Here is a 19,868-nt window from a genome sequence, read left to right as displayed (position 1 = left end):
TGAGTGAGATCCCAGCAGAAAGAACGAGCCATCAAAGAAGGAGGTACCTGTCTCTGAAGGGAGGAAATAACTTCCACTTTGACTATGACTTTGTCTAAATAAGATCAGAGTCAGCGAACTCTAAAGGCTTCATAGCCTTGGCAACTCATGACAAGAGCCTAGGGTGATTACTGATACCATAAACAAGAGTGTCAATTTGTTAAGTCGACAACAGGATTCATTGTGTTAGTTATATTCACTTCTTTAAGTTTAAAAATTGTAAACAGTCCTTTAGGAGTCATAAGGATAACAATAGATTGAGTTATTATTACGAGTGGGATTCCCAATATTGGTTTGAAAAATGAATACACACAGTCAGGACAATCAGATGAATTTATTAATCCACTGAATATATCAACAGTACCTTGGACTAAAATGGTTTCATTTGGAATGGAGAGAATAATAGCATTTAGGATATAAAAAGTTAAGGGACTGTTTATATAAAAATTCTAAAAGAGAGAGGCACCTAGGATGCTTGCTAAGTTTCTGGTTTGCATACCTATCCAGAAAGTGTATAAATAAATAGAATAAATAAATATTCAGGGAACCTTTTAGCAGGATCGTGTTAGAAGAAGCAGAATGCATGTGATCTTGGTTTTGACATGTGACGTTTAAGGTGAATTAGAATTAGCATAATGAACAGAATGGGAAATAAATAGAAAATAAAAATCAAAAGCTCAAAATTTATGAGATGAATATATTAAACGTAATAAATTGGACTTAGTCATTGTATAGAATATAACAGAAATTAATGTAGATGAAATAGAGAGGGGGAAGGATTGGTGGGAGGCAAAGTAGGAGTAATTGGAAGAAAGGAAAGAAAGAAAGGAAGAAGAGAAACAGAGTAGGGAAGGAAGGAGAGAGGAGAAAAGGGGAACAAGAACAATTACTGAGAGACCTTCACATGGAAGTTTGTGAGAGAAGGATGAGCCTGCCAAGAAAATAGAAAAGTAGCAATTAGAGGATGGCACCATGGCTCAATAGGCTAATCCTCCACCTTGCAGCGCTGGCACACCGGGTTCTAGTCCCAGTTGGGGTGCCGGATTCTGTCCTGGCTGCCCCTCTTCCAGGACAGCCTTCTGCTATGGCCCAGGAGTGCAGTGGAGGATGGCCCTAGTGCTTGGGCCCTGCACCTGCATGGGAGTCCAGGAGAAGCACCTGGCTCCTGGCTTTGGGTCAGCATGATGCGCGGTCCCCAGTGCGCTAGCCGCGGCAGCCATTGGAGGCTGAACCAATGGCAAAAAGGAAGACCTTTCTCTGTCTCTCTCTGTGTGTCCTCTCCGCCTGTCAAAAAGAAAAAAAAAGAAAAAAAAAGAAAAAAAAAAGAAAATTGGCACTTAGAGTGGTAAAATGAAATATGGAGTGTGTGGTAACAAAGAGGACAATCATGTGTGTCAATTACAATTCTCTTCCATATTCTGACTTATATCTAATAGAATTTCAAAAAAATCATGTCAAAAGTAGAATTTATCACTCCAACCACAAAATATAGTGCCTTTGAGAGGTGGCATAATCCAAATGGTCAAATCAGAAACCTGCCTCCACTGTTAATTTTCTGTTTCACTCACAGCTTTCAAATAATAAGCTAATCAATGGGTCACATTAGTTCTCTGAATCTCTTTTATTTTATTTTATTTTTTGACAGGCAGAGTGGACAGTGAGAGAGAGAGAGACAGAGAGAAAGGTCTTCCTTTGCCATTGGTTCACCCTCCAATGGCCACCGTGGCCGGCGCGCTGTGGCCGGCACACCGTGCTGATCCGATGGCAGGAGCCAGGTGCTTCTCCTGGTCTCCCATGGGGTGCAGGGCCCAAGCACTTGGGCCATCCTCCACTGCACTCCTTGGCCAGAGCAGAGAGCTGGCCTGGAAGAGGGGCAACCGGGACAGAATCCGGCGCCCCGACCGGGACTAGAACCCGGTGTGCCGGCGCCACAAGGCGGAGGATTAGCCTAGTGAGCCCCGGCGTCGACCCATATTTTATTCTTGAGTTCTTTTATGAGAATGTGCTCACACACAGACATTTGTACACAGATTTTACTTAAAATTTGAGCAAAGAGTTTATACTGTAAACCATGCAACTATGCTTAAACATTTGTGTTCCATCTTTAATATGCCAGCAGCAGATGCTGCTTTTCTCCAATCTTCTGCTACATAGACTGTTTATATATTTTTGATTGAGGCATATTATAAGCTTTGTAAAATACAGTTTACCATATAACAGGGTGAGAATCTTATTTCAACTGAGTATGAGATACAGAACTTGACTAGCTCAAGTGTTTTGTCTTTTAACTCTTTCTAAAAAATGCTTCAAATTTTCTCAAGTAATCGGGTAGTCATCCAACTCGGAGCAAATGGAAGGTTCTTCCCTCTTCTGCTGCTTCTCCCTGGGAATTTCTCAGTAAATTTAGCCAATACTTCCTCTTCCTTCTTCTCCTATGATAATCTCATCAGGGCACCCAAAGCGAAGCCGTTTATCTCAGAGGATTTGCACATTTACCAGTGACTTGGAGGTGGCATTCTGATGACTACAGTGACTTGAGCAGAAACATTTTGAGGTTTCCTGTCTCAAGTATCCACCAGGATAGAATCAGAATAGAGTTAGTGGTAACTTTGGTATGTAAATATTCATACTTAGGTTCTGCACCTGCATGGGAGACCAGGAGAAGCACCTGTCTCCTGGCTTCGGATCAGCGTGATGCGCTGGCTGCAGCGCACTGGCCGCGGCGGCCATTGGTGTTATATATTAATGTTAGCCGTCATAAAACACACCGGACACCAGAGTAAGGGAAAGGGTTTATTGGGGAACACCCAACAGACCTGAGTGAAGGGGTGGCAAAGGAAAGGAGAGAAAGGGGATATAAGAGAGAAACAGAGAGGAGAGGAGCTAGCAAGGAGAGAAGATAGAGCAGAGAAGAGGAGAGAGGAGAGCAGAGCCAAGAGAGAAGAACCAAGAGCCAAGAGACCAGAGGAGGAGGCTAGAGAGAGGAACTGAGAGAGAAGAGTCAGGAGAAAAGAACCAAGAGGGCATGTGCTCAGGAACAGGCCCTTTTAAAACTTTGCCTGAGGGCGGTCAGGGAAGCAGGAGCAGTGAATCCCATTAGGATGGGGGTGGATACTGGCTCAGGTAGCTGGGCCATGTGGCCACATGGCTAAAACTGTGCCAATTTCCTAGCAATTGGAGGGTGAACCAAAGGCAAAAGGAAGACCTTTCTCTCTGTCTCTCTTTCAGTGTCCACTCTGCCTGTCAAAAAAAAAAAAAAAAAAAAAAAAAAAAAAAAAAAAAAAAAAAAGAGAGAGAGAGAGAGAAGAGAAAAGAAAAGAAAAGAAAAAAAATTCCTACTTAGTTGTTTACACTATGCACAAAGCAAGGGCATCCTTAAGAAAAAATGAAAATGTTGGTTATCTTTTAGGCAAAGGGCAAAAATTTTATGATTCCAAAAGGGTTGACTTTGTTGGGTTTCTAGAATACTTGTTGAGTTTCTTGACATTCATGCTGAAATTATGAATGCTTGTGTGTTTTATTTTAAAATGTAACAAAAGTCTTCCCAGGTTTTAGTAGTCTTAAGAACAATGAGGAGTCGACATTGTGGCAGAGTGGGCAAACTGTTGCTTGGGAAGTCCACATCGCATATCTGAATGCAGGTTTGAGTCCCAGCACTTCCACTTCTGATTCAGCTTCTTGCTACTGGTATCCTGGGAGGCAGCAGATCATGGCTCAAGTTTGGGAGACCCAGATGGAATTCTGGGCTCCTGGCTTTAGCATGACTCATTCCCTGGATGATAAGAGCTTTTGGGGCATGGGCAAGTGGGGCAATCTCTCTCTCTCTCTCTCTCTCTCTCTCTCTCTCTCTCTCTCCGTTCCCCTTACCTCCCTCTCCTCTCTCTCTCCCTGTTTCTGTTGTTCAATATTTCAAGTAGATGAAACTAACTAAATATTTTAAGAAGAATAATGGGAACCTAGTAAGAATTCAAATCTGATATAGTGAGGGATTTAATTTTTTTCTTCCTATAATCTTTCCCTCTGTATGTTGCAAATAGCTGAGCCTTCAGGGGATAAACTAATGCATGCTTGTATGCCTAACTGTTGCAGACATTGGAGAGTAATGTAATAAGGAGGTAATGAAGAGAAGTACACATTGGCCTGCATGAAAAACACTTTATTGTTTTGTGGAATGTAGGTAAAATTTATAGACAGTGGTAGCCAGTAGAATTAGGGAAGGGCTCATATGCTGAATAACTATCCTAAATGCAAAAATTTAGAGACATAGAAAAGATTCTTATGGCCTCTTACAAGCAGAAATCCTATTTAGATTTAGCCGATCTTGTTTTGTCTCAGGACAATGTATCATTCTTTTTTTTTCCATAAATTTTTTTTTAACTTTTATTTAATGAATATAAATTTCCAAAGTAAAACTTATGGATTACAATGGCTTCCCCCCCATACCGTCCCTCCCACCCACAACCCTCCCCTTTCCCACTCCCTCTCCCCTTCCATTCACATCAAGATTCATTTTCGATTATCTTAATGTACAGAAGATCAACTTAGTATACATTAAGTAAGGATTTCAACAGTTTGCTCCCACACAGAAACATAAAGTGAAAAATAATAGATGATTTTTTTAAATGATGATGAAATCAGATCAGACCTATTGTCATGTTTAATCCCAGTGAGAGTCAAGTTGTGAATTGATAATTTCTTTTTTTTTTTTTACAGAAGATCAGTTTAGTATGCATTAAGTAACGATTTCAACAGTTTGCACCCCCATAGAAACACAAAGTGAAATATACTGTTTGAGTACTCGTTATAGCATTAAATCTCAATGCACAGCACATTAAGGACAGAGATCCTACATGAGGAGTAAGTGCACAGTGACTCCTATTGTTGACTTTACCAATTGACACTCCTGTCTATGGCATCAGTAATCTCCCTATGCTCCAGTCATGAGTTTCCAAGGCTATGGAAGCCCTCTGAGTTCTCCGACTCTTATCTTATTTAGACAAGGTCATAGTCAAAGTGGAGGTTCTCTCCTCCCTTCAGAGAAAGGTACCTCCTTCTTTGATGACCTGTTCTTTCCACTGGGATCTCACTCACAGAGATCTTTTGCCAGAGTGTCTTGGCTTTCCATGCCTGAAATACTCTCATGGGCTTTTCAGCCAGATCTGAATGCCTTTAGGGCTGATTCTGAGGCCAGAGTGCTATTTAGGACATCTGCCATTCTATGAGTCTGCTGAGTATCTCACTTCCCATGTTGGATCACTCTCCCCTTTATTTATTCTATCGGTTAGTGTTAGCAGGTACTAGACTTGTTTATGTGCTCCCTTTGACTCTTAGTCCTTTCATTATGATCAATTGTGAACTGAAATTGATCACTTGGGATAGTGAGATGGCATTGGTACATGCCACCTCGATGGGATTGAATTGGAGTCCCCTGCTATGTTTCTAACTCTCCCATTTGGGGCAAGTCAGCTTGAGCATGTCCCAAATTATACATCTCTTCCCTCTCTTATTCCCACTCTTATGTTTAACAGGGATCACATTTCAGTTAATTTTCAACACTTAAGAATAACTGTGTATTAATTACAGAATTAAACCAGTCATATTAAGTAGAACAGATAAAAAAACTACTAAGAGGGGTAACGTATTAAGTTGTTCATTAACAGTCAGGGCTATGCTGGTCAAGTCACCGTTTCTCATAGTGTCCATTTCACTTCAGGAGGTTTCCTTTTTGGTGTTCAGTCAGTTGTCACTGATCAGGGAGAACATATGGTATTTGTCCCTTTGGGACTGGCTTATTTCACTCAGCATGATGTGTTCCAGATTCCTCCATTTTGTTGCAAATGACTGGATTTCGTTGTTTCTTACTGCGGTATAGTATTCTAAAGAGTACATATCCCATAATTTCTTTATCCAGTCTACCGTTGATGGGCATTTAGGTTGGTTCCAGGTCTTAGCTATTGTGAATTGAGCTGCAATAAACATTAGGGTGCAGACCGCTTTTTTGTTTGCCAATTTAAATTCCTTTGGGTAAATTCCAAGGAGTGGGATGGCTGGGTCCAACGGTAGGGTTAGAAGTTAAAGGGATACAAATTGGGAAGGAAGAACTCAAACTATCCCTCTTTGCAGATGACATGATTCTTTATTTAGGGGACCCAAAGAACTCTACTAAGAGACTATTGGAACTCATAGAAGAGTTTGGCAAAGGAGCAGGGTATAAAATCAATGCACAAAAATCAACAGCCTTTGTATACACAGACAATGCCATGGCTGAGGAAGAACTTCTAAGATCAATCCCATTCACAATAGCTACAAAAACAATCAAATACCTTGGAATAAACTTAACCAAGGACGTTAAAGATCTCTACGATGAAAATTAAAAAACCTTAAAGAAAGAAATAGAAGAGGATACCAAGAAATGGAAAAATCTTCCATGCTCATGGATTGGAAGAATCAATATCATCAAAATGTCCATTCTCCCAAAAGCAATTTATAGATTCAATGCAATACCAATCAAGATACCGAAGACCTTCTTCTCAGATCTGCAAAAATGGTGCTGAAATTCATATGGAGGCACAAGAGACCTCGAATAGCTAAAGCAATCTTGTACAACAAAAACAAAGCTGGAGGCACCACAATACCAGGTTTCAGGACATACTACAGGGCAGTTGTAATCAAAACAGCATGGTACTGGTACAGAAACAGATGGATAGACCAATGGAACAGAATTGAAACACCAGAAATCAACCCAAACATCTACAGCCAACTTATATTTGATCAAGGATCTAAAACTAATTCCTGGAGCAAGGACAGTCTATTCAATAAATGGTGCTGGGAAAATTGGATTTCCACGTGCAGAATCATGAAGCAAGACCCCTACCTTACACCTTACACAAAAATCCACTCAACGTGGATTAAAGACCTAAATCTACGACCTGACACCATCAAGTTTCTAGAGAACATTGGAGAAACCCTTCAAGATATTGGCACAGGCAAAGAATTTCTGGAAAAGACCCGGGAGGCACAGGCAGTCAAAGCCAAAATCAACTATTGGGATTGCATCAAATTGAGAAGTTTCTGTACTGCAAAAGAAACAGGAGAGTGAAGAGACAACCGACAGAATGGGAAAAAATATTTGCAAACTATGCCACAGATAAAGGGTTAATAACTAGAATCTACAAAGAGATCAAGAAACTCCACAAAAACAAAACCAACAACCCACTTAAGAGATGGGCCAAGGACCTCAATAGACTTTTTTCAAAAGAGGAAATCCAAATGGCCAACAGGCACATGAAAAAATGTTCAAGGTCATTAGCAATCAGGGAAATGCAAATCAAAACCACACTGAGGTTTCACCTCACCCCGGTTAGAATGGCTCACATGCAGAAATCTACCAACAACAGATGCTGGCGAGGATGTGGGGACAAAGGGACACTAACCCACTGTTGGTGGGAATGCAAACTGGTCAAGCCACTATGGAAGTCAGTCTGGAGATTCTTCAGAAACCTGAAGGACAATGTATCATTCTTAATGATTCTTTCTGTCCCTCCCTTCTATTGTAGTCTTGCTCTATTCATCTGAGTTTAATCAGCATTTAAAATTATTCACCAAATTCTTCATTTCTGTCTATGAGTTGGATTCTATTTAAATCTTCCATGTTGTTTATCATCAAGATTTGTCCAAATTTATATTTTATTTTTAACACCTAATATAATGGGCAATGTTTTTAAAATATATTTCTGATTATTCTGATTATGTAAAATTTATACTTCTAAAAGTTTTGTGTTTTTAAACACTTTATTGGAAAATAAAAAGTGCATGTGTTACGGGTGTTAATCATGTTTCCATAGAAGTATACACTGGGCCGGTGCCGCGGCTCACTAGGCTAATCCTCTGCCTTGCGGTGCTGGCACACCGGGTTCTAGTCCCAGTCAGGGCGCCGGATTCTGTCCCAGTTGCCCCTCTTCCAGGCCAGCTCTCTGCTGTGGCCAGGGAGTGCAGTGGAGGATGGCCCAAGTGCTTGGGCCCTGCACCCCATGGGAAACCAGGAGAAGCACCTGGCTCCTGCCATCGGATCAGCACGGTGCGCCGGCCACAGCGCGCTGGCCGCGGTGGCCATTGGAGGGTGAACCAATGGCAAAGGAAGACCTTTCTCTCTGTGTCTCTCTCTCACTGTCCACTCTGCCTGTCAAAAAAAAAAAAAAAAAAAAAAGAAGTATACACGGAGTAATATCCAGTCAGGGTGTATATTTTTATGTTTATCTGTTCCGACATTTGGCATTTTTTATATATTTTTTAAACTTTTATTTAATAAATATAGATTTCCAAAGTACAGCTTTTGGATTACAGTGGCTTTTCCCCCATAACTTTCCTCATACCTGCAACCCTCCCCTCTCCAGTTCCTTCTCTGTTCCATTCACATCAAGATTCATTTTCAATTATCTTTATATGCAGAAGATCAATTTAGTATATATTAAGTAAAGATTTCAACAGCTTGCACCCACACAGAAACACAAAGTGTAAAGTACTGTTTGAGTAGTAGTTATAGCAATAATTCACATTGTACAACACATTAAGAACAGAGATCCTACATAGGGAGCAAGTGCACAGTGACTCCTGTTGTTGTCTTAACAAATTGACACTCTTGTTGCCCGATCTGAATGCCTTAAGGGCTGATTCTGAGGCCAGAGTGCTGTTTAGGACATCTGCCATTCTATGAGTCTGCTGTGTATCCCTCTTCCCATGCTGAATCGTTCTCTCCCTTTTTTATTCTATCAGTTAGTATTAGCAGACACTAGTCTTATTTTTGTGATCCCTTTGACTCTTAGACCTATCAGTGTGGTCAATTGTGAACTGAAATTGATCACTTGGACTAGTGAGATGGCATTGGTACATGCCACCTTGATGAGATTGAATTGGAATCCCCTGCACTTTTCTAACTTTAACGTTTGGGGCAAGTCCGATTGAGCATGTGCCAAACTGTACATATCCTCCCTCTCTTATTACCACTCTTATATTTAACAGAGATCACTTTTCAGTTAAATTTAAACACCTAAGAATTATTGTGTGTTAATTAAACAGTTCAACCAATAGTATTAAGTAGAAGAAAAAAATACTAAAAGGGATAAGGATAAAGTATTAAGTTATTCCTCGACAGTCAGCACAAGGGCTGATCAAGTCACTGTTTCTCATTATGTCCATTTCACATCATCATGTTTCTTTTTTGGTGCTCGGTTATTTGTCTCCGATCAGGGAGAATATATGATATTTGTCCCTTTGAAACTGGATTATTTCACTCAGCATGATGCTTAACATTTAACATTTCTCTTTACTCAAAAACATACAAATTCACCCCTTTCCTTGTTTTTTTTTTTTTTTTCTATAGAGAAATAGAATGTTAACATTGTCTATAGTCACCCTTCTATGCAATAGAAGTGCTGATGTTTTACTCCCATGTAGCTATAATCTTCACCCATTCATTAAACATAGCCCATGCTTTCCTTTCTTTTTCCTTCTCTGGCCTCTAGTAACATCATTATATTTTTAACTTTTGTGAGATCATCCTTTTTTAGAGACTCCACATTCAAATCAGATCATTTAATACTTCTCTTTCAGTGTTTTCTTTATTTCACTTAATATAATGCCTCCAACTTCATGTATGTTATTGCAAATCACAGGGTATCATCTTTTTATTATTAAGAAATATTCCATTGTGTGTATGTATAGTATTTTCTTTATAGTAGACCTTAGTGAGTAGAACTTAGTTTGTTTCCTTTTCCTGACTCTTGTGATTAGTGCTATAGTAAACATAGAAGTTCTGATTTGTCTTCAGTAGGCAGATTTTATTTCCATTTGATATATATCCAGGAGTAAAATTTCTGGACTATACATAGTTCTATTTTTATTTTTAAGAGGAACATATATAGTTTTTTCTATAATAGCTGTATTGATTAACTTTCTTACTAACAAATACAAGGAGTCCCCTTTCTCCTCCTCATCACCAAAATTTGTTATCTTTTGTCTTTTTGGTCATATCTAATTTTCCTGGAGTAAGGTAGTATCTCATCAGTCGTTTGGATTTGCATTTCCCTGATGATCAAAGATGTTTTACATTTCCTCATATACCTTTTGATCATGTGTGTGAGTCTTCACTGAGAAATGTTCATTTATATCTATTGTCCATTTTAACTGCATTATTTATTTTTTATTGAATTGTTTGAGTCCCTTAAGTATTGTGAATTAAAGCCCTTTATTAAATATACAGCTGCAAATATCTTCTCAATTTTTCTAAGTTGTCCCTTGATGTGCTGTTTCCTTTGCTATGGTCAAACCCTTTAATTTGGTAAAATTCTATTTTTCTGTTTTGCTTTTATTCCTGTGCTTTCAGGGTCTGATCAAGAAATTTCTTTCCCATTTCAGCATGCAGTAGGGATTTTTCTATCTTTTCTTCTAATAGTTTCAAAGTTAGGTCTTTATTTCATTTTGAGTTGATTTTTGTATGAGTACGGATATATGGGTCTAGTTCCATTATTTTGTCTGTAGATTTTCAAGTTTCTCAGCAGCATTATTGAGAAAGTTTTTCTTTTTCGCAATGCAAGTTTTTAGCACCCGTGTTAAAAATAGTTGGCTGCTGATGCATAAATTACCTCCAGAGACTATTCTGCTCCATTTGTCTGTGGATCTGTTTTTATGTCAAAACACGCTATTTTGATTACTGTAGCTTTGTGATGTACTTTAAAGTCAGGTATTAGTTTGTATATTTTAGGCATATTGATTCTTCTAATCTATGAACATGTGATTCTTTTTTAATTCCTTTGTGTCTTCTTCAATATTTTTCAGCCATGATTCGTGCTTTTCATTATAGAGATCATTCACTTCTGTGGTTAAATTTATTCCCATACTTTCCCCATTCAGTGTGATGACTTGTTATATATTGCCTTCATTATGTTGAATTATATTTCATCTGTTTTGAATGTGCTTGGACTTTTTATCATAAATCAATGTTGTGTTTTATGAAATGCCTTGTCTTCATCTGTCTCTATAATCATAAGTCTATGTTCAACATTATAATGTTAGGGTTGTATTACATCGATTGATTTGCATATACCAGACCATTCTTGCATTCCTGAGATTAATTCCATTTGATCATGGTGAAAATTTCTTTTTAATGTCTTTGGATTTGATTTGCTAGTATATTATTGAGAAATTTTTTACATACATTTGTCAGGGATATTTGTCCATAGCTTTCTTTATTTGTTGTATCCTTCTTCCTTTTGCATCAAGATAATGTCACACTTGTAGAATAGTTTGGAGGGAATCCTTTCCTTTCTTTCCCTTCTATTTTTTAAAGAAATTATTGAAGGAGAATTCTAGTTAATTCTTCTTTAAACAATTGATAGAATCTAGCAGTGAAGACATCCAATCCTGAGCCTTTCTTTAATGAGAGACTTTTTAATACTGATTCAATCTCAAAAGGTATTTTTTTTTTTTTTTTTTTTTTTTTTTTTTTGACAGGCAGAGTGGACAGTGAGAGAGAGAGACAGAGAGAGAAAGGTCTTCCTTTGCCGCTGGTTCACCCTCCAATGGCCGCCGCTGCAGCCGGCGCACCGCGCTGATCCTGGCAGGAGCCAGGAGCCAGGTGCTTTTCCTGGTCTCCCATGGGGTGCAGGGCCCAAGCACCTGGGCCATCCTCCACTGCACTCCCTGGCCATAGCAGAGAGCTGGCCTGGAAGAGGGGCAACCGGGACAGAATCCGGCGCCCCAACCGGGACTAGAACCCGGTGTGCCGGCGCCGCAAGGTGGAGGATTAGCCTATTGAGCCACGGCGCCGGCCCTCAAAAGGTATTTTTGATCTGTATAGCTGTTCTAATTCCTCATGATCTCAGTATTGGTGAGGTGTATATGTGTATGAATTTGTCTACTTTCCCAAGGTTATTGAATATGTTATAATATAGTTTGTTAGAGTAATCAATGAAAATCCTTTGCCTTTCTATGATATCAGTCATAATATCTCTGTTTTCAACTCTAATTCTACATGCTTGAGTCCCTAATTTGTTCATAGTTACATTAGCTAGGTTCTGTATCAATTTTCTTTTTTTTTCAAAGATCTGACTGTTGTTTTCATTGATATTTTTATTTTTGTTTCTATTTTATTGACTTGTGCTCTGAGTTTAATTATTTCTTTCCTCTAACTTTGAATTTAATTTTTCTTGTTTTCTCTACTTTCCTGAGATTTAGCCATGGCTATTACTTTGAGAATTCTGTTTTTTTATATAAGTCCTGATTATCATAAACTTTCCTCTTAGGACTGCTTTTGCTTCATACCACAAGTTTTGTGTTTCCTCTTTCACTTGTTTTAAGAAATTCTTAATTTTTTTTTCCTTTAAAACTCATAAAAGTGTACGTTATTTAATTTTCCAAGTTTTTATGTAGCTGTCAAAGTTTCTCTTGTTATTAATTTCTAGTTTTATTGCATTGTGGTCAGGAAAGACACTTGATATGATTTCTATTCTTTTAAATTTGTTGACAATTATTTGTAGAATTTTGTGTATTCTGCAGCTGTTGGATGCAAAGTTCTGTAAAAATCTGTCAGGTCCAATTGTTCTAGGATGAAATTTAACTCTGCTGTTTCTTAATTTATTTTCTGCGGGGTTGATCTGTCCATTTTGCAAGTGGACTATTAAATCTCCCATTATTATTATATTATAATCTCTCCCTTTAGATTTACTCATATTTGATTTATTTGGGTGCTCAATATTGTGTTCATATATATTTATTAGTGTTATTTCCGTTTGCTGTGTTTCATGCTTTCTCATTATATGATTACCTTTCTGATTTCTTTCATGTTCTGTTTACATGGGATATCTGATTTCATCTTTTCACTTGCAATCTATAAGTGTTCTTATGGGTGAAATGAGTTTTTGTCAGCAGCATACAGATGGATCTTATTTTACTCATCCATTTGGTTGCTCTAAATCTTTTATTGCAGATTTTTTCCATTTACATTTAAGACAATTATTGGTGAGCAAATTCTTACCACTGGTATTTCAATACTTGTTTTGTATTTTAATTGTTGCTCCTTTTTCCCTTTCTCCATCGATTGCAGTACTAATTTTTTGTTATTTTCTCAAGAAGTGTATTTTGTTTGATTCCTTGCTTATTATTTTGGTAAGTCTAGTATATTTTTTCTTTCCTGGTTGCCATGAATATTTTGATTTGTCCTCCATTCTTTCCCACATTTTTACTTACTATGTTGCATTTTATCTCCATGTTGCCTGTCTCAACAATTTCAATATAGTAATTATAAATTTTATCTTCATATTAAAGATATAATTGTTTATACACATGTTTACAGTATTAGTGTAATACACACTTGTTTGTAAAATTAGTCTTATCAATGAGTTTTCTACTTTCTGATATTGTCTCATTAGCATTCCTTTATTTCAGTTTAAAGAACACCCTTTTGCCGGCATCACGGCTCAATAAGCTAATCCTCTGCCATGTGGTGCCGGCACACCGGGTTCTAGTCCCGGTTGGGACGCCGGATTCTGTCCCGGTTGCCCCTCTTCCAGGCCAGCTCTCTGCTGTGGCCAGGGAGTGCAGTGGAGGATGGCCCAAGTGCTTGGGCCCTGCACCTGCACGGGAGACCAGGAGAAGCACCTGGCTCCTGGTTTCGGAGCAGTGCGGTGCGCCAGCCGTGGTGGCCATTGGAGGGTGAACCAATGGCAAAGGAAGACCTTTCTCTCTGTCTCTGTCTCTCACTGTCCACTCGGCCTGTAAAAAAAAAGAACACCCTTCAACATGCTTTGTAAGATAGATATTGTGGTGAAAAATTTTATAAGCCTTTGTTTGTTTGAAAATGTCTTTATCTCTCATATCTGAAGGCTTACTTTCCTGGATACAATATTCTTGGCTGTCAATGTGTTTCCTCAATACTATGAAAATCTCAACCCAGTTCCTGCTGTCGTCTATAAGGTTTTTACTGAGAAGTCTGCGGACTACAAATTGAGACACATTTATGTGCTTTTTGTTTCTTTCTCTTGCATCTTTTAGAATTTATTCTTCACAGTTAACCTTGGAGAATTTAATTATTTCTTTAGGTAGACTTGGTTTAGTTTATTAGAACTGGTGACCTTTGAACTTCTGATACTTGGATATTGTATCTTTTTCTAGGTTTGAGAGATTGTCTATTACCTCTTTGATTATACTCCTTTATTGCCTTCAAGCCTCTCTTGAATTCCCATAACTCACACAGTTGTTCTTTTCAAGCAGTCCCAAAGTTCCTGTAAGTTTTCTTCATTCTGTGTGATTCTTTCTTTTTGTCTCCTCCAATTATGTATTTTCAAATCACCTATTTTAAACTCTTTGATTCTTTCTCTTATTTGATCAGCTCTGCTGTTGATGCACTTTAGTGCAATTTTAAATTTCACTTAGTGCACTTTTCAGTTGAATGATTTGTTTGAATTAAATGACTTGCATCTTGGAAGATCTCTTTCTGACTCAGTCTCTCTCTGTTACTCTGCCTTTCAAGTAAGTAAAACAAGTATTTCTCTCTCGCATAAAATCTCAGAATATTTAAATATTGTCTCTGTGCTTTCTTGAATTTCCTTGAGTTTCTATAAAACCATCTATTTCAAAATTTTTATCTGAATATTTGAAAAGATTAGTTCTTAGATGATTGGTCTCTAGCACCTTTTTTTGCTCTTTAGGTGAGATCATGGTTCCACTTTAGAGTTTGCTGTTTGTTGGTGAACAACATCATCTTCACACTGAAGGATTAATTATAGCAGTATGACTTTACTTGTGGTTACCCTTCTAGAAATTCTCAACAGTCTATTTTCTCCAAGTATAAATGCTTCTGCTCTTTCAGGACCAGATAATATTCTAAGCTGAGGCTTATCCTAGGTCCACTTTTGATATATTTTTATTGATTCAGTTCTATGATATCTCCTCAAGTCTGTCTCTAACCTTCAGTTGATGTATTATTCAGTAGTGACCACAAGGCCCACTTTAGTGACATACACAAAAGTGAGTTTTTCCCTCCTGAGTGTAGGTCTTTGCCTTTTGCTGGGCAAGTCTAGGGGCTAAATCTGCTAACACTGCCCTGGTGGTAGAAGCCTTTGTGCATTATCAAATGGTGTGTCTCGGCTCAGCATTCTTGGCTCTATACTTTATAGTATAGTCATAACCACCCTCATCTGGCCATTCTACATGTTGGCAGCTTAGCTTTCTTCTTGCAGTTGAGGGAGGGGTAATATAAGCAGTCTGGTTATGAAGACTCTAAATAATATAAATGTATCTTGGGGATACATTTATATTATAAATGTATAATTTATAATATAAATGGACCTTGGGGAAAGAGGCAGGGAACTCAGTCTGACTGAGGTTTCTGATTGTGGGCTGGGCACTGGGATTCAGTTAGCTCTCCCTGTTCCAAATCTGAGATGTCTTTCTCCACATCACTTTCCTTGGAGTTAGGGAAGGAGTGATGCTGGAAACTCTTTAATTTCTGTTACCTTCCATGTGACTTTTCTTATTCTTATTCCAAATAAAGGCATTGTGGTTTCTTGCCTGATATTCATTTCTTTAGTAAATGTGACTTGATGTGTTAGTAACTTCTCAAATTGGTATTTCTGTGGGAAGGTGTTCACCAGAATGTCTTACTCAACCACTATCCTGGTCCTCAATGTCTTATCACCTATTGTTCTTCCATGTATTAGTTTTGGTTATAAAAATATTAGCTACATAAAATTTAACATGAAATTATGTGTTCATATTGATAGAAATAATTTCAGAACTAAGGTATTGTTATTTTACTTACCTCATCACATTCAGTCTCTTCTCCCGTCATCTACAAGAGTAAAAATAAAGCCACTTTGCAGTCTTTTCAAGGCTCTTTATTCTCTTTCCCCCCAATCTATCCATACTGCTCCATTTCTTATGAGCACAATGAAATTTGATTTTCGTTAAATATAGGCTGGATTTCACGTTTCTGTAACTTAGAACTTATGTTTATATTCAGGAAATGATTCAATAGTCTTACAGAAAATTTCTGTTTCTCTTAGAAGGAAGTATTTCCTACTCATGAAAATTGTTCTAAGATATATCTAATCGTTGTTTTCTATGGGCTATAATTGAACATTGTGTTTCAGTTTCATCATTGCATTTCATTGTAATAAATGGATAATGTACTACATTATCCACTTCTAAATGTGTTGATTTCTGTGAACTCTATTTTATGACATTGTTCCATACTTCTATTTCCCTACTTATATTTGGGTCTGTATATCATTATCAGAATGGCTTTTAATTTTTTAAAAAATATTTTATTTTTATTTGAAAGGTAGAGACAGGGAACAGCAATTGTTTTCTCCAAACAATTGCTACTGCTGTAGCTGGGGCAGGCCAATGCCAGCACCTAGGAACTCAATCCAGGCTTCTATTATGCATGGAAAATACTCAACTACTAATAGAGCCATTAGTGTTGCCTGAGAAGGTGTGCACTGGGTGAAAGCTGGATTAAAAGTGGAGGTGGGACTTGAATCCCTTGAATCCAGACACTCTGATATGAGATATAATAATTTAAACTAACATGCCAAACATTTATATTGTTTTGAGTGCTGTGACGTTTCATTTTGTTTTGAAACCTGGAATTGTGAGAACTCCAAATTCATTCTTATTTGACAAGACTTTTGGCTATTGAGGTCCTTTGAAATTCCACATGATTTCTATCATGAATTTTTCTTTGCTACTAAAAAATGTCAAATGTGATTTTCATAGAGATTGGATTGAATCTGTGTCACTTTGGGTGGTACAGGAATCTGGAAATTATCGTCTTCTAATTTGTGAAAACGGAGTATCTTCCCATTTATTTCTGCTGAACTTCATTTCTTTTGACAATATTTTATAGACCTGCACAGTTAAGATTATCCCTAAGGATTTTAATCATTTTGAAGTGATTTTAGATGTAATGTTTTCCCCTTTTTATTTAATGTTTGATCACTCTTAGTGTGTAAACACTCCTTCATTTTTTTGAGCTGATGTTGCATCCTGCAACTTTGCCAATTTTCTCTTTTAGTCTTTATAGGTTTTTTTGGTGGTGGGGCAGTGGGGAGGGGCATGGAGAGTACCATCATCATTTTCTTCAAATGTTGTCTGTTGACATATATATATATATATATATATATATATATATATATCTCCAAAAAAGAGAAAAGGAGAGAGAGAGATTCCATTTGCTGGTCCCCAAATGGCCATAACATCCAGGACTGGACCAGGACTAAGTCAGGAGTCAGGAACTCCATATGGGTATCCCATTTGGGTGGCAGGGACCCAAGTGCTTAGATATTCGTATACTGGGTTCCCATGTGCATTAAGAGAAAGCTCGATAGGAAGCAGATCAGTTAGTTCCCAGTTTGGAAATCTGGTATGAGATGCTGACATCACAAGTGGCGATTTCATCCATTGTACCACAATGCTGGCCTCTGACAAACCAATCGTGAACAATAAAAACAAAGATGGAGGTATCACAATACCCAATTTCAAGACATACTATGGGGCTACTGTAACTCAAATTGTATGGTACTGTCATAAAAGGAGACACAAGGATCAATAGAACAGAAAAGAGATCTCAGAAATAAATCCATGCATTTACAACCAATTTATCTTTGACAACAATGATAAAAGAACTCTATGGCCAAAAGACAGTCTCTCCAACCAATGATGTCAGAAAACTGGATTTCTCCAAGTTTGAAACGAGACCTCTCGTTTATACCCTTTACAAAATAAACAAAAAGTGGATCAAAATCTAAATATGAGTCTGGAAACCATGCAACTTCAGAGGGTGAATATAGAGGAAACACTCCATTTTATTGGCATGTGAAACAGTTTTTTGGATGAGACTCCAGAAGCATAGGTAGTAAAACAAAACTAGACAAGTAGAATTATATCAAACTAGGAAGCTTCTGCACAACAAAGGAAACAATCAATAGAGTGAATAGTGGACCAATAGAAGGAGAGACTATATTTTCTTTTTTTTTAAGATTTATTTATTTGAAAGGCAGACTGAAAAAAATAACTACAAAAGATAAACGAAGCATGAAGTTGAATTTTTTCGTAAGATAAACAGAATAGATGAAACTTTAGCCAGACTTATAAAGACTAAAAAGAGAAAACAACTTATATGAATAAAATTAGAGATGGAAAAAGAAAACTTTATAACCAACAGCACTGAAATAAAAAGGTTCATAAGAAACTACTATGAAAAACTATATGCTAACAAGCTTCAAGAGCCTCAAAGGGATGGATAAGTTCCTGGATACATATAATCTATGAAGATTTAATTAAGAAGATTTAGAAAATCTAAACATACCTGAAACATGCAGTGAGATTGAAGCAGTAATTAGAGGTCTTCAAGCAAGGAAAAGTACAGGACCTAATGGCTTTACACTGAATTCTACAATACATTTAAAGAGGAGCTAACTCCAATACTGTTCAGAATATACCAAAATATTGAACAGGATGGAACCTTCCAGAGTTTTTACAAGACAATAATGACTCCAATACCAAAACAAAAATATGACATATGAAGAATCTATAGACATATATCCTTGATAAACATGGATGCAAAAATTTTAAAATTAGTTTTTTTACGGATTCAGTGTGCTCTGTAAATACAGTTCCAAGAATATAACAATATTCCCTTCCTCTCTCTCTGTCCCTCCCACTTTCCTTCCTATCCCTTTCTTTCTGTCTTTCTTTTAGTTTTGAATAAAACACATTTTAAATTTACATTACAGTAAAAAGGCATAATACTTCATGGAATAAGAAGTTTATTTTTTTAATTTTACTTTATTTTACTTTTAAGTTTTTTTGTTATGAATACAAATTTCATATGTACAGCTTTTAGAGATATAGTGTTTCTTCCCCCCATTCCTGCTCTCTCAGCCCCACTCCCATCCCATCTCCCACTCCCTCTCCCATTCCATTTTCCATTAAGATTCATTTTTAATTGACTTTATATACAGAAGACCAACTCTATACTAAGTTCATATTGTGGGAAGCAGGACCCGGCTCCCACAACATGGCGCTGAGAGGGAGTAAACAAATCTTACACAGCGACTTTGGCTGCTTCATCAATTCGACTAATGAGCTGCAGGTGCTGACCCAACCTCTGATTGGAAGAAAGCGGCGTGCTCAGCCCGCAGGCAGTGGAGCACGGATTGGTGGAAGAGGACTATAAAAGGGGACTCAACTGCACTTTCTGGGACAACTACTGTCTCCGGTCTGGTGGAGAGTTTCGGGGGGTGGCTTGGTTGGAGAGTCAGTTGGAGAGTTCACTGGGAAGCTCGTTATTTCGCTCTTCTCTTTGCTTGTGCTTGCTTTACTGTAGAAAAAACCGACTGAAAGGGGATAACAGCGCCCGGTCCAGTGCTGCTCCTCCACTCGCAGAGTAGTGACACATATTCCAACAATTTGCAACCCCACAGACACATGAAGTATAAAGTACAGTTTGAAGAAAAGTTTTACCGTTAATTCTCATAGTACACTTCATAATGGACAGAGGTCCAACAATGGGAGCTGGAGCACAAGGACTCCTGTTGGTGATTTAACAACTGAAACTCTTATTTATGATGTCAGTGATCACCCAAGGCTCTTGTCATGAGCTGCCAAGGGTATAGAAGCCCTTTAAGTTCACAAACTCTGTCGATTTTTAGACAGGACCATATTATATGCAAATGAAAGTAAGTTCTCTCCTCCCTTCAGAGAAAAGTACCTCCTTCTTTGATGGCCCCTTCTTTCCACTAGGGTCTCACTCACAGAGATATATCATGCAG

Source organism: Oryctolagus cuniculus, chromosome 5 (genome assembly GCF_964237555.1).
Source record: "Oryctolagus cuniculus chromosome 5, mOryCun1.1, whole genome shotgun sequence".
In the NCBI taxonomy this organism is placed as follows: Eukaryota; Metazoa; Chordata; class Mammalia; order Lagomorpha; family Leporidae; genus Oryctolagus; species Oryctolagus cuniculus.
Note: the sequence above shows the minus strand (reverse complement) of the source record.